Here is a 12,254-nt window from a genome sequence, read left to right on the forward strand (position 1 = left end):
TCTGTAATTTATTTTCTGCTTGAAATTTGCATGATAGCTTTTTCTTTCATATCACATCCATAAAATCAGTCCCAAAATCTAATGCTTGTGGAAGAGAGAATGTGAATATAGGGGGAGAGGGGGGGAGTGACATTTTATTTCTTACCCTTAAAAAAAATGCCAAGAAATCTATGGAGTGTGTTTGTTGCTATTATTTTGCTTGGTTTTTGCTCCAGCATATCTGTTCTGTGACTTAGTATAGGAACAGATAAGGTAGTACATGAGACATTTGAAATATTTATGAGGCTAAACTGCCGGAACTGCTCTGAGTTTGGTCAGACAGACTATATTCTTGTCTCTTGAGGGAAGCAAGCCTCCATCACCTGTTTCAGAATTGCCAGTCAGTCGTGGCTGATTCTTGAAGACCAGAATTGTACAGAAATCCAGTGCTTCAAAGGCAGAAGAAAAATGTAGGTGCTTGTTCTATGTCTGGTGCTGTTAACAATGTGATGAAAGTGGCCACGTGTCATCTTTACCTTGCTGATATTTTTTCCTCTTGATCATTTGGACCTTTTTCCTCCCTTTGGGTGTTCCAGCTGTGAGGTCCCAGGGCACCTGTGATCCCTGTCCATGTCCTAGAAGAGGCAAGAGGGCTAAAGGAGAGTATGGCTGAGGAGGAGAGGGGAGCCTGCATTCGTCGTCAAATCCTGGGGTTATCTCGTTTATGTGAGGTAAAGTGGGAAGTGGTGTGACCTCACCTTGAATATTGTGGCAGTTTTGGTCACCGCAATACAAGAAAGATATAAATCTTTTAGAGAGCGTCCAAAGGAGGGCAGTGGAGATGGTGAAGGGCCTTGAGGGGAAGCCGTGTGAGGAGCAGCTGAGGTCACTTGGTCTGTTGAGCCTGGAGAAGAGGAGACTGAGGAGAGACCTCATTGCAGTTAAAACTTCCTCCTGAGGGGAAGAGGAGGGGCAGGCTCTGCTGCCTTCTGCCCTCCTGTTGCTGAGGGACAGGCCTCTCAGCAGGCAGAGAGGTCTGGTGGGCTGCACACGTTTGTGTGCTTGCCTTGGGGACGGCTGGTGACAAGTACCTGCAGGTGCTGTGGGGACGGGCCATGTGTGTCAGACATGGCTTTGGATTTACTGTGTGTCCTGATGGAAGGGTCTCGCAGCTCAGAGCCTGGGTGTGGCAGAGGCAGAGCACTTGTAGGAACTGTTGTGCTACTGCAGGTGAGCGGAAACACATCAGGTTCTGGCATCCTCAGCTGGCACAAGGAATCCCACCCTGCCTGTTTTGGGGAGCTTAAAGGTTTCATTGCATCTTTTCAGCGATGTGAGCTGATGTTACAAAAGCCAAATGTCTGAATCTGGTTTACACTTGGACTTCATCATTTTCTGCAGAACACTTATTTTCATTGGCTTTGAAGTTTGAGGGTTTCGATGGCCCAAAACATCTTTCCACATGAACTGCATTGAAATTAATGGGTAAATTCACACCTCGTATGGTACTATATTGCTTGTCTGTCTGCAGAACAAACACAAACCCTGTATAGGTTAAAACTGACCACTAGCTGAGAAGCCAGAGCAGTGGGAAATAAGACTCCAAACTTGCCTGCAATGAAAGGGGCTAAAGGCTTTAGCCTAACAGGCCTCCTGTCTACCTTTGTCAGCATCAGGTCCAACTGGGAGCTGCAGAGCCAAGGGCAGCAGTTGTGATCCCTTGTCCAATGGCTTTGGGGAAGAAAAGTGGCTGAGGAGGTGTTGGTAGTGCACAGGGTAATGTGTGAAGCAGCAAGAGCTGCTGTGCCAGCGCTCATCTGTCAAAGCTGAAGAGACAAGGTTGAATTAACAGATCAAGCTGAGATAAGTGGTCTGTGCAAGGTCTTGTCTATGCTCAGAAAGTGGAAAAGTTAAGGAGAGCTGACTTAAAGCATGTAGTGCATAAATAAAGCCTTGCTGAATGCACTCAATTCAAGAGATCTGCTCATCACTGTGGTAGCCTGGTGATCTTAATTTTCCTGAGTGTTCTTCTGTGGGCCTTCTTGTCTTTTTGAGGCACTGGTACTGCTGGAGCGGGGCCGTGCACACACGTGTGCAGTGCTGGCCCTGCCGAGGCTGATGTTCCATCTGAGTGCTCCAGAAGGAAATATGTCAAAATTTTGCAGGCTTCGACTTTTAAGCCTTGTTTGTTTTAAAGATGAAAAGTGCATTTTGTATAAAGTATGCTGAAATATGTGGAAAATCTTATTTTGCAGAATCCAAGGAGTTTGTGCACCCACGCATCTCTATTGTCCATGTTGATGATTCTGCACATAACTGTTTTTCCCCCTCAGTGCCCTGTGTGAACTCTGCACAGCTAAAATTGATTCCCATTCCCTTGATGGTTAGTTTACAGAGTGGATTTTATTCATTTGGCTTCTTTGACCTTAACTAGGCAAACGTATTAAAATTCTGATTTAAAATGGAATAATTTACAACAACTTATCATAATTTCATTTACCGTAATGCCCTTCTAAAAGCTTGAAATTAAAATTTTTGCTCCTGTTTATCCTCATTTAATACCAGATCCTGCAGCACTTAATTTGGTGGGAGGTTTGTGCCTTTCACTGTGAGGACACTGTTCTTCACTTGGCACAACAAGGTATTGCAGTAAGTTTGAGAGGCTTTGTCTTTTACTTTGAGTGGTTGGCTCTCACTTTGCAAGATTAAAAGCGTATTTTGCTCCAGGAACCAACGTACCCTCCCTTTTTATTCACCTTTCGGCTTCCAAGAAGAGCTGCTTTACACACCAGACACATTTGTGTTTACAGATAAAAAATTTTTGAATTAGAGTAAGATTGAAGTCTAGGGTGAGACAAAAATGCTTAATCTTTTAAGCTGTGTGCGCTATGGGATAGAGAGGCTCTGTCTCTTTGTCCCTTTGCCTCTTTTAATGGTACAAGACTGGAATCCAGCCTACAAGACATCAAATCTACACAACAAAAAAATCTGGAAAGAATCCAGGTATGTCTCCTGTGGCTGAAGATGTTCCTTTACAACTGCTCTGTGGTAATATCCTTCAGCTATGTAAGGCAGCTGAAACATTATCGGGCATTTCACTATAGCATGGGAAAGGTGTGGGTTCTGCCTGTTTTAAGCTGATATAAAATACCAACCATTTCAGCACAGAAAGAAGGAAGAGGGCAACACAGTAGCCAAGGTAATGACCAGGTTTAGTGTCCAGTTACAAAATTGTTTGATGAGTAGGAAAAGGCCTCCACTTAAGACTTTGAAGGGGTTGATACTTGTATCTATGTATCTTCATTGGGAATGTAAGCAAGGAAGGGACAGTGTTCATTTTTAATAGTTTATGTCTCAACAATCCTGGGTACATAAAGGACCTTGAGAAGTGTCCTGTGGGATGTTAGTAACCAGCTGTAAGCTTTTTGAAGGAGAGCAGGTACAGCTTGGTGTGCTGACAAAGATGTGAAGGACCACTTCTCTGTTTCTTCTGTAGGGATGCTGAGACAAAGAGCTGCCCTAACTCTGAGGACTCCGTTTGTGGGAGTGTCTGACTTGAGTGAAAGATATTTAGAAAAATAAAAACCACAAACAGAAAAAACTTGACTGGCTGAAAGATACAATTTCTTTGTGTGTTTTCAGCATCAGCACAAATTTAGCTCTACTGTAGGCACTGTATGTTTGCTTTTTTAACTGAAAACCATGCTTGAAACAATCATATTAAATATGCTGTTAATTTCCAGCTTAGCTCATCTTGAAATAATTAGTTACAATCTAGTTCAGATTGCTGCCAGGCATCTCACAAACAGCAGTTACTGGCAAAATCTGTCTGGGTCCTTAGTTGGTGGTGTTCTTAGGGGGTTTTTTGACCTTGAAATAGAAACGTTTCATCAATTGTGTCTGCAAATTATGAAGCTTGGTATTTTCAAAATACTCTCTAGTTTTTAGAAGCTGTAAGATTATTATTTTTTTTACATTTCAAAATAGAAATAGAGGTCTTTCAGTTAGGAATATTTTTTTTTTTGCCTTTTTTTGGTTTTGTTTACCCTGTCATGCCCCTAATATTGGCAGGAGGTTTTGTATAGTCTCTTGAGTATCCATGACTTAACATACATTTTTTTCATATCCAATACTTGCTGCTGGATATGAGCCATGGGTGTTACTTTGAGGGCATTATTTAAAAGGCTCAGTCAGTTTTAACTTCCTATGAATAATAAAAATTTTTAGACTTTGGGTGTACAATTCTAGGGGAAGAACTGTTGACCTATAAATAGAAATAATTGATGTTGTTTTTGAGATTAACTTCTGTAATCAGAAGTGGTATTTTCCCTTTCAGGAGGTAGCTTAGACACAGTGTAACAACTTAAACAGCTTGAGCAGGAAGGGGAGGAGTCATTCTAATTTTGCAGTCTTTGGAACAGTTATTTAGCTTTAAATACAGATCAAATAATTACACTTCTTATGGCTGTGCCTCCATCGTAAACCAGCTCTTGAAAGGCCACTAACATGAAATGGGGCATCTCGTGGAAAATGATCATGGCAGTTTCCAGTTCCCTGGAAACCATATAAAAAAATTTTGTATATCTGGTAATGTTTTCATTAACACGCAAAAAATAATATCTTTAATGTTGACAAACATCTACATACAGCTTACTGCTGCTAAATTTATCACATTGGCTTATTCTCAATATTTACATTTTGATGGTGTCATTAAGCTTGGAGAGGATGAGGTCTGTGGAGGCTTTGGGGTTTTTTATTTTGCTTAGTGTGCAAGCGTGTGACTTTGGTTGGGTGCAAGTTTGAATGCGAGGTTCTTGTGTTTCTCTGTGGTGTTTTGGGGCTGTGGCTGCTTCAGAGATTTCCAGTAACTGGTGCTTTATTGCAGTTGGTAAAATTTTCTGGTTTGGGGCTTCTGAAGGGTGGCAGAAAGGTGTGTTGCTTCCACCGGTGTACCAGCTACTGAGGAGTGTCCTCCCAGTAACAGACTCACCTAGAGCAGGTGATTCATAATCCTGTGGCTGATCACACAGACAAGGTGGTGCCAGAGTCAGAGCAGAGAAAGCAGTTCAAGATCTCATATTTGAACACCTTCCTTCCCCAAAAATGAGTTCATACTTCTTGATACCATGTCTGTTATGGCCGTGGTTGAGAACACCTAACAATATTTGCAAAGTCCAGTCTCCTGGGCAGAGACAGGGGAAAAGAACTGGCATAGCATTCCGTGGTTTCACTAGCCACTCCCTCCTCCTTTTTTTTTTTTTTCTGTGTGATATTAATTTGCAAAAGCAAGAGGAGGCTGCTGACAGATGAGGAACCTTTAATTAGAGACCTCACTGTGCATGAACCAGGAGTGCTCATGTCTCAGAATAAATATGGATTAACTCAGGGCTCAGTAAAGTCATCATTTGGAAAACTAAATAAGAGTTTGTATCACACCAGTCCTTCCACACTGCTCCTGTGGTGTGGACACAGCACACCACAGATCTGCTTCTTAGCTTGTGATGTATTACGCAGTGTTAGGCTACAATCTTCTTTGGAGTGTAACTCCAGAGTCTGCACTGTCTTTGTAGCTTCAAGCACATATTCAAGCTTTTCAAATTTACAAAGAGGCAGACTGCTGTGTGTCCTACCTACAAAAAACAAACAAATGCTGTCAGCCTTTTTTTCTAGATTGTATAACCATCTCAGTCCCATAACCTGAGCACCTGAGGTGGTGATGTGAACTTTCTCTTCCAGACAAACCCTGCAAGCCGATAGTGTTCCACCCATGCTGTCCACTCAGAAACTTTTAGTTTGTTCACAATTTCTGTGTGTCTTCAAATGGTAGAAACTGCTTCGTGTAATCTAAAATGTGGTCTTAAGTAATAAAAGTGAACAAAACCCCCTGGTGCTGTTGGTTTGGAAGGGAGCTTCAAAAGACATATGGTGCCAGATTCTTTTACTCCTGCCTGTGCTGAACTGTAATCTTCTCTGGGATGTGTCCACGTATTGCAAGGAGAGGAGGAGGATGGAGGCATTAGTGCTTTGTAGCTTCTGGAAGTTGCTGTGTATAAGTCCTACTGTAGACACTGGATTTTCTGTGGAACAGAAGCAAAAGCCCTTGTTCACATATCTCTGTGTGAGTGTCAAACTTGCCCAGGCAGTAAGAGCAGCAAAGATTTTCCTCCTCTTTAATTGCTCATGGTAGGCTATGCAGAATTTCTCAAATATATTTTAGACAAATTGGAGGAGGAAGTTTCTGTTGTGAATAGTTTAGTTTCCTAAAACTGTGGTTCTGGTGGAAGATACACACTTTTCTGCTCTGCAGGAACTGCAGAAAAAGAATTTTTTTTCTCTACTGTTTCCAGACTGAAAACCAGAAAAACCTTCTGTTTGAATGCTATTTGAAAAAGAAATAAAGTATGCAAAAGGGAATAGGGTTCTATTAAATCCAACAGTGGTGTGCCAGAAAGTCTCTTGCATATTTTTTAGTACAAAAAGATATTATTTAATATGGGCATTTGTATTTGATGGCTTGAAGCTATGTTTCAGGCAGCATTTGTCAGTCAAAGAGTTTTAGTTTCATTATGTTTTTTACACTTTTTATCATGAGAATAAATCTAACATTTATACTCGTAGAGCTTCAAAATATGAAGAAATACCACAATAGGGCATCCTCAGTAACTCACATACGTTGTTGTACAGAGATGTTATTTTTGGTCTATAGGCAGAGGTATGAGTAGGTCATGGAACATGACTAAAATCAAAGGGAGGGTTGATGCTGTTCAGTATCTGCCTTAAAATTTTCTGCAGACCTGTATAGTCAGTGAGGACAGGAGATGAAATTTGAATTCAAAATTCCTGGCTCAAGTTTGCTAAAACTGTTTTTCGATGATCCTTGTTACTAGTCCGTTTAATTGCCTTACACAGCAGTGAACATGAGGAGGGGCAGGTGACGCTGAGCCCTTGTTTCCTCTAAGGAAGTGCGGGATGGGTGCACAGAGGTCTGCCTTGGGCACTTGGGTTTCACAGCGCATAGATGGTCTGGCACTTTACCTTCTCAAACCAGCCTTCAAATGCACTGTTATGTATGAGGTGAAAAAGTGGGGTTTTTTCCTAACTATTTTCTGTTTACTCACGTGGCAGCTGTCAGGTCCCAGCTCTGCAGGAAACAGGATCAGAGCAGTGAGTTCAGCGGGTTCGCCGCGGGTCAGGCCCCGACGGACTGTGCGGGCGGGTTTTTTTTAAAAAAAAAATCACATTGATTTGTTGTTGTGAAAATGTAGAAGACTAAATATCCTGACAAAAGAACATAAAAAGGAAAATCAAACATCTGAGAAAGATCTGGCTCATGGGAGCTTCCTGTGAACCTTCCACTGTAAAGTGATTTTAAAAAAGAATATGCTCCACTGTTTCCACTCAGGGTTTGTCTGAATGGCCCCATTAGCCTGTGCTCCTTCCTGCCAGTCAGCCCGAGTCCCCTGAACTTACTTGACTGGGGAGGTTGGTATCACAAGCAAGCTTTCCTTAAGCAACTCTTGGGGGTTTTGGTATTGTTTGTTATAGAGTATTGGGTGGTGTGTCTAACCTGTGGTGTGGTAAGGTTGTGTAGTGTAAATCTGTGGACTGAGCGTTGCTGGAGTAAAGGTCTGCCTAAAGGGAGTGTCTATGATTATAAGAGAGTGAGATAAGAAATCCACTTGACCCTTCTTGTACAGTACTCCTCCTTGGGAGAGGCAGGGCTAAATTGGACCAGGAAAAGAAAGCTTCCACATGGAGGGCAGCTGGATGTGACATCAAATGCAAGGACTAGTCAAGGCATCCTTGTGTTACTGCCAAAAGGACATTAAAGAACACAATTTATGAAGACTAGTGTCAGTTTGTGTATTCTGCAGTATAACATTCTGTTGCAAAAAGCTTTAAGAAAAGATTTTGCTAGCTAGGTTCTGTAGAGGTTGTTTTGCTCAGGATTCTTTGCTGCAATAACTCCTTGAAAAATTAAGTCAAATCTGTCCTTGTCTCTTGTTCTGAATAATGGATGAACTTGGGCTTTGTTTAATTCAGCTCATTCTGCAAACTTCATTTGTGTTTGGTTTAAGAAAATCAAGTAATCAGCAGTACATACTACACATTCCACTCTGTCTTGCAAATAGATGCTGTGCAGATTCAGTAGGTCTGATTGCACTTGTAAAATAGGTCATAGTGTCTTGCCTTTTCCCTATTTTGTTTAAACCAAGCAAAGGCAAACTAGAGCTTCTTTTGAAAAACAAAGCATAATCTCGAGATGTAAGTCTTGTAGAGACCAGTTTGTTTAGCTGCAGATATATTAAAAAAAAAACCTAAAATCCATCTCACAGGGAAAATTTTGGTCTTTCTACAGCTTGTGTCATCTTGAAAAAACCTGTAGAGACCTCTGGTGGGAAGAAATGAAGGCGGAATTTTCTGTGTTAGAAAGTGGAGATGTAGAAGTGGACAGACAGTGTCCTCTTACTTTCCCTATTTTAATGATTCCTCTTCTGAAATTTCCCAGCCTTGCTAAGACTACTGGGTGGTTTCAATGATGGAAGAACAAACTTTGCCTTATTTTAGGGGCTTGATGAGTGTTCCACAGTGAGTTGGCTTGGGAGACTGCTGTTTTGATTCAGGTAGTCTGACATGGTAATGCTGTGAGATGGTTGAGAAGTCTGTGCACAGACCTTACCCAGGAGTCCTTAGCTTCTACTGTGGAAGTTAAGGTGAGGTGGGGAAGAAAACCCCAAACCCTTCCTGAAATGCAAAACTTCATCTTGTAACTTCATCTTACAATTGTCTCAGAGGGGTTTTATCTGCACTGCGTTTGATTTTCTCGTTATTATCTCTGGCTCTTGCAGTCAGTGCTGTACCTTCACTCTGCAAGAGGGCTCATTTGGCAAGTGCATCAATCCATGACATCATTCCAGCAGTGTCTCCAGGCCTGGTTAAAGCATCTGCAGCACTTGACTGCACTCCCTGCAGTTGTTGGCAGCTGTGAAATTTCATTGATTGTGACCAACAGGAAATTCTGAAGGAAAAAAAAGCTTAGTACAAGGCTCAGGAAAGGCCTTGGCTAATGGTAATACATGGTATAGTGTAGGTCCCAGTGCAGAAGAGTGCTTTTCAAAGTAATTATCTGTAAAATGAGGAAAAGTAAATTAATGGTGGCGCAGAACCAACCACATTTATTTTTAAGAGACCATTAGAGAGCCTTGATAGCATTTCAGCGGTCGTGTGGGAAGCTGTGTGCTGGTGGGGTGGGAGGGTTGGTTCCTGATGAAAATCTTGCCTGGTGTGCACAATGCAGAAGGGACAAAAGGTTATTAAAAAAAATTCTTATCAGAAGTACTTTGACATTAGTCCTCAAGTAATTATTTTTATCCTTCAATAGGTGCATCTGCATGCTATTGTGCTAACACTGCTGCCTCTCTTATTAATTATACTCTTTTAAGCTTGCTTCACAGGAGTAATCTAGCAGCCTGTACAAATTAATGCAGTTCAAATCAAACATAGTAAGTATAAAACAAGCTCAACTGAAAAAAAAAAAAAGGAAAAAGGGAAAAAAAGGAGGAGGGAAGGCAAAACCTAACACTTAGGCAATTTGATGCCAAAACAAACATTCAGGCCATAGCTGGGGGGTACATACAAAAAAGGTATCTTTCACTTTACAGGCATTTAGAGGTTATTGAATGTTTTGAGAGGTAATGATACCTTGTTACGAAAAATACTCTCACCTGTTTTCTCACCTTTCAACAAAAGTTAGTTAGTCATTGGTCTTGCCATTGGCTTCAGTGGTCCTAATTAAAGTTAAGTGCGTTTTCAATTCTTTCCAACAAACGATTCTAAACCGAAGCCTTTTACAGTTTTTTGCAATTGAACCCTAAGTTTGGTGGAGAAATATGTCTTGGTTCATGTTATCAGCTTCTGCTAAAAGGTTTACAAAACAAGAGTTAACAGGAGGCTGATACCTTTCATGTCCTTCTTTCACAAATGATGTTTGGAGAGTTCTGCAATCAAAATATTGTGCCAAATATTTCCTGGAATAATCAAACAAAGCCCCGGAAGACCTTGAATCTTGCACAACCTCCTTTTCAATTGGTAAAATTTGCAGCGTACAAAGGTTTTTTTCAGTATGTAGAATGTTTTTATTACTTTATTTCTGATTCCAGTATTATATATATATATATATTGTAATCAGTTGTTTCAGTGGGAGAATCAAAGATATCAGAATCATGGCTTCCATCTGATAGAAAAGCCGACATGGTTTTGAGTTATAGGTGTTTTATACATCCGTTTTTTAAATCCCACTTTAGTTGCTTGGTATGCAGGGCATCAAGGAAGCTCTTTTGCAGAGCCACAGACTGTGAAATCAGAGTCTTCCCTGCTTCTTTGCGAAGTTTCACTTGTCAGTAATAAAGTAAGTTTACCACTGTAAATTGCCTTTCTTCAGGAATAGTTTCTTGTGAACCACACAAAAATGAGTAAATGCCAACCACAGGTTTATGGGAGGCTTTATAAAACACCATCTTTTGGATCCAAACTGGACCTTCCACTGGATCCCTGCTTTTCCCAGTGGCAGTGCCTGATGTCCCAGTGCTGATGGCTTCCTTCAGCCCCACTCCCAGGGAAGTGCTGCTGCCTTGCCAATGCTGACATGGTGGGAAATGCACAGCATCCCCAAGGCAATTGTGGTAGATTCCAGTACGGTATTAAATACTTCTACTGAAAGGTCAGTGGTGTGGGATTGTATGGATTGAAGCAATTAGTGTGGAGATGTAGCTGTTCAGCTAAAACCCAGTTCTTTTCCCCTGCTCCAACTGCATTGTCTTAAGGTTAGCAGTGTGTTATTCCTTACCTTATGGATACTGGCTTTGCTGGATAAGTGACTATATATATAAGCTCATTTAAAGAAATGAAAATTGTTGTTTGTGCAGCACAGAAAATTAATTTTTAATTATTTTAATAGCTGACTATTAGGTTTTGTTCAGCTTGCACCATTGTGGATTTTGTATTTGGAATGATCTCCAAATTTACTTTGTAAATGTATAAAAGATACTAAAACTGGTCTTCAGTCTAATTCTTCTGAGGTGATTTTAGTTACTTTAATTATTGGCTAATGAGCAGCTGAGGTTTATGGTGTTAAAGGAGGGGGAAGTCTGAAGTAGGAAATACTACCTATTGAATTCAATGAGCAACATGCACTATGTGATTTTGGCTACTTCCTAGCACTGAGACATCACTAATAACCTTGAATGCAAATTTGCTGATTAAAAATATGAGCTGGGCTTTTTTTTCTAAAAGTGTTTTGGCATAGGAGAACAAGGAACAGACTGTGGAAGTAAAGGTTGCTCTTGGTTTCGCTTGTACAACAATTCTATGAAGATATTTAGAAATTGTTGGATTTGTGACTTTCTTGAAGAAAATCCCTTAGAAAAACTGCTGTGCTTACTGTTTGGTTTCAGTGAACATGTGATATACATAGTGGGGACACTCATCCTTTGGGATGTTTTCTTCTCTTCCCTTCTCTCCTCACTCCATTTTGCTAAATTTTCTGTCTCTCTACTGTGATGACCTTCCTTGTTCTTTGTTTCAGTGAAGTACCTCTGAATGTGGATTTCTCTCATACTTGAAGCTGAAGGAGCAAGTTATGCTCAGTACTTAACAATATAAATATATGATTATTAAGCCAGTTGAGTTTTCATTTGAAAAGTTAGGATAGAAGTGTGGGATTTTTTGGATGCATCTTTTAGTAATGATTTCAATGCCCCCCGTGATTTGTTTTGCTTCAAGGGTTGCACCAAATGTGTCTCAAAACTCTGAGTAGCAATGTTTTTCCAGGCAGTGTTGCAGGTTGAGTACTTTTAAGTGGAGATGTGAACTCCATTGAAGATCATTTGTGGGTGGATTTGTAGTTGGGCTTGATAATGGAATTGAGGTTGTCAGCCAGAACACAAAGCTGGAATGGAGTCAGGAGTCTCCAGAAGAGGGATTATGTGTCTGGAAGTGGGACCAGAATTGTGGTCATCATGCAATGGGAAGTGTATCATGGGAGGGGAAAAAAAAGTCTGGGAATTAAGTCAATATCAAAAATCACTCAAACACAACTGTAAAACTAATAAATATGTAATAGGGCTGTAGCTATTAACCAAGAAATAACTCTTAATAAAGTTAAAGAGAAAATAATTTGTGCTGGAAGTGTCCTTTATTGAGGTTTCCTTCTGCATTCATTAAAAATGCCAAATGAACAATTGCTTGGGAAGCCACACTGATTTTCAACACATTTG

The 12,254-nt window shown here is 40.7% G+C and overlaps 1 protein-coding gene across 13 annotated transcripts in view; it reads left to right on the plus strand.

Moving 5' to 3' along the window:
- The window catches only part of EHBP1 (EH domain binding protein 1), a 213,110-nt gene that overhangs the window by 16,550 nt on the left and 184,306 nt on the right, over nucleotides 1–12,254 (plus strand). The gene's annotated exons all lie outside the window — the stretch shown is intronic.

The sequence above is a fragment of the Lepidothrix coronata genome, unplaced genomic scaffold (genome assembly GCF_001604755.1).
Source record: "Lepidothrix coronata isolate B3197 unplaced genomic scaffold, Lepidothrix_coronata-1.0 Scaffold71, whole genome shotgun sequence".
NCBI lineage: Eukaryota > Metazoa > Chordata > Aves > Passeriformes > Pipridae > Lepidothrix > Lepidothrix coronata.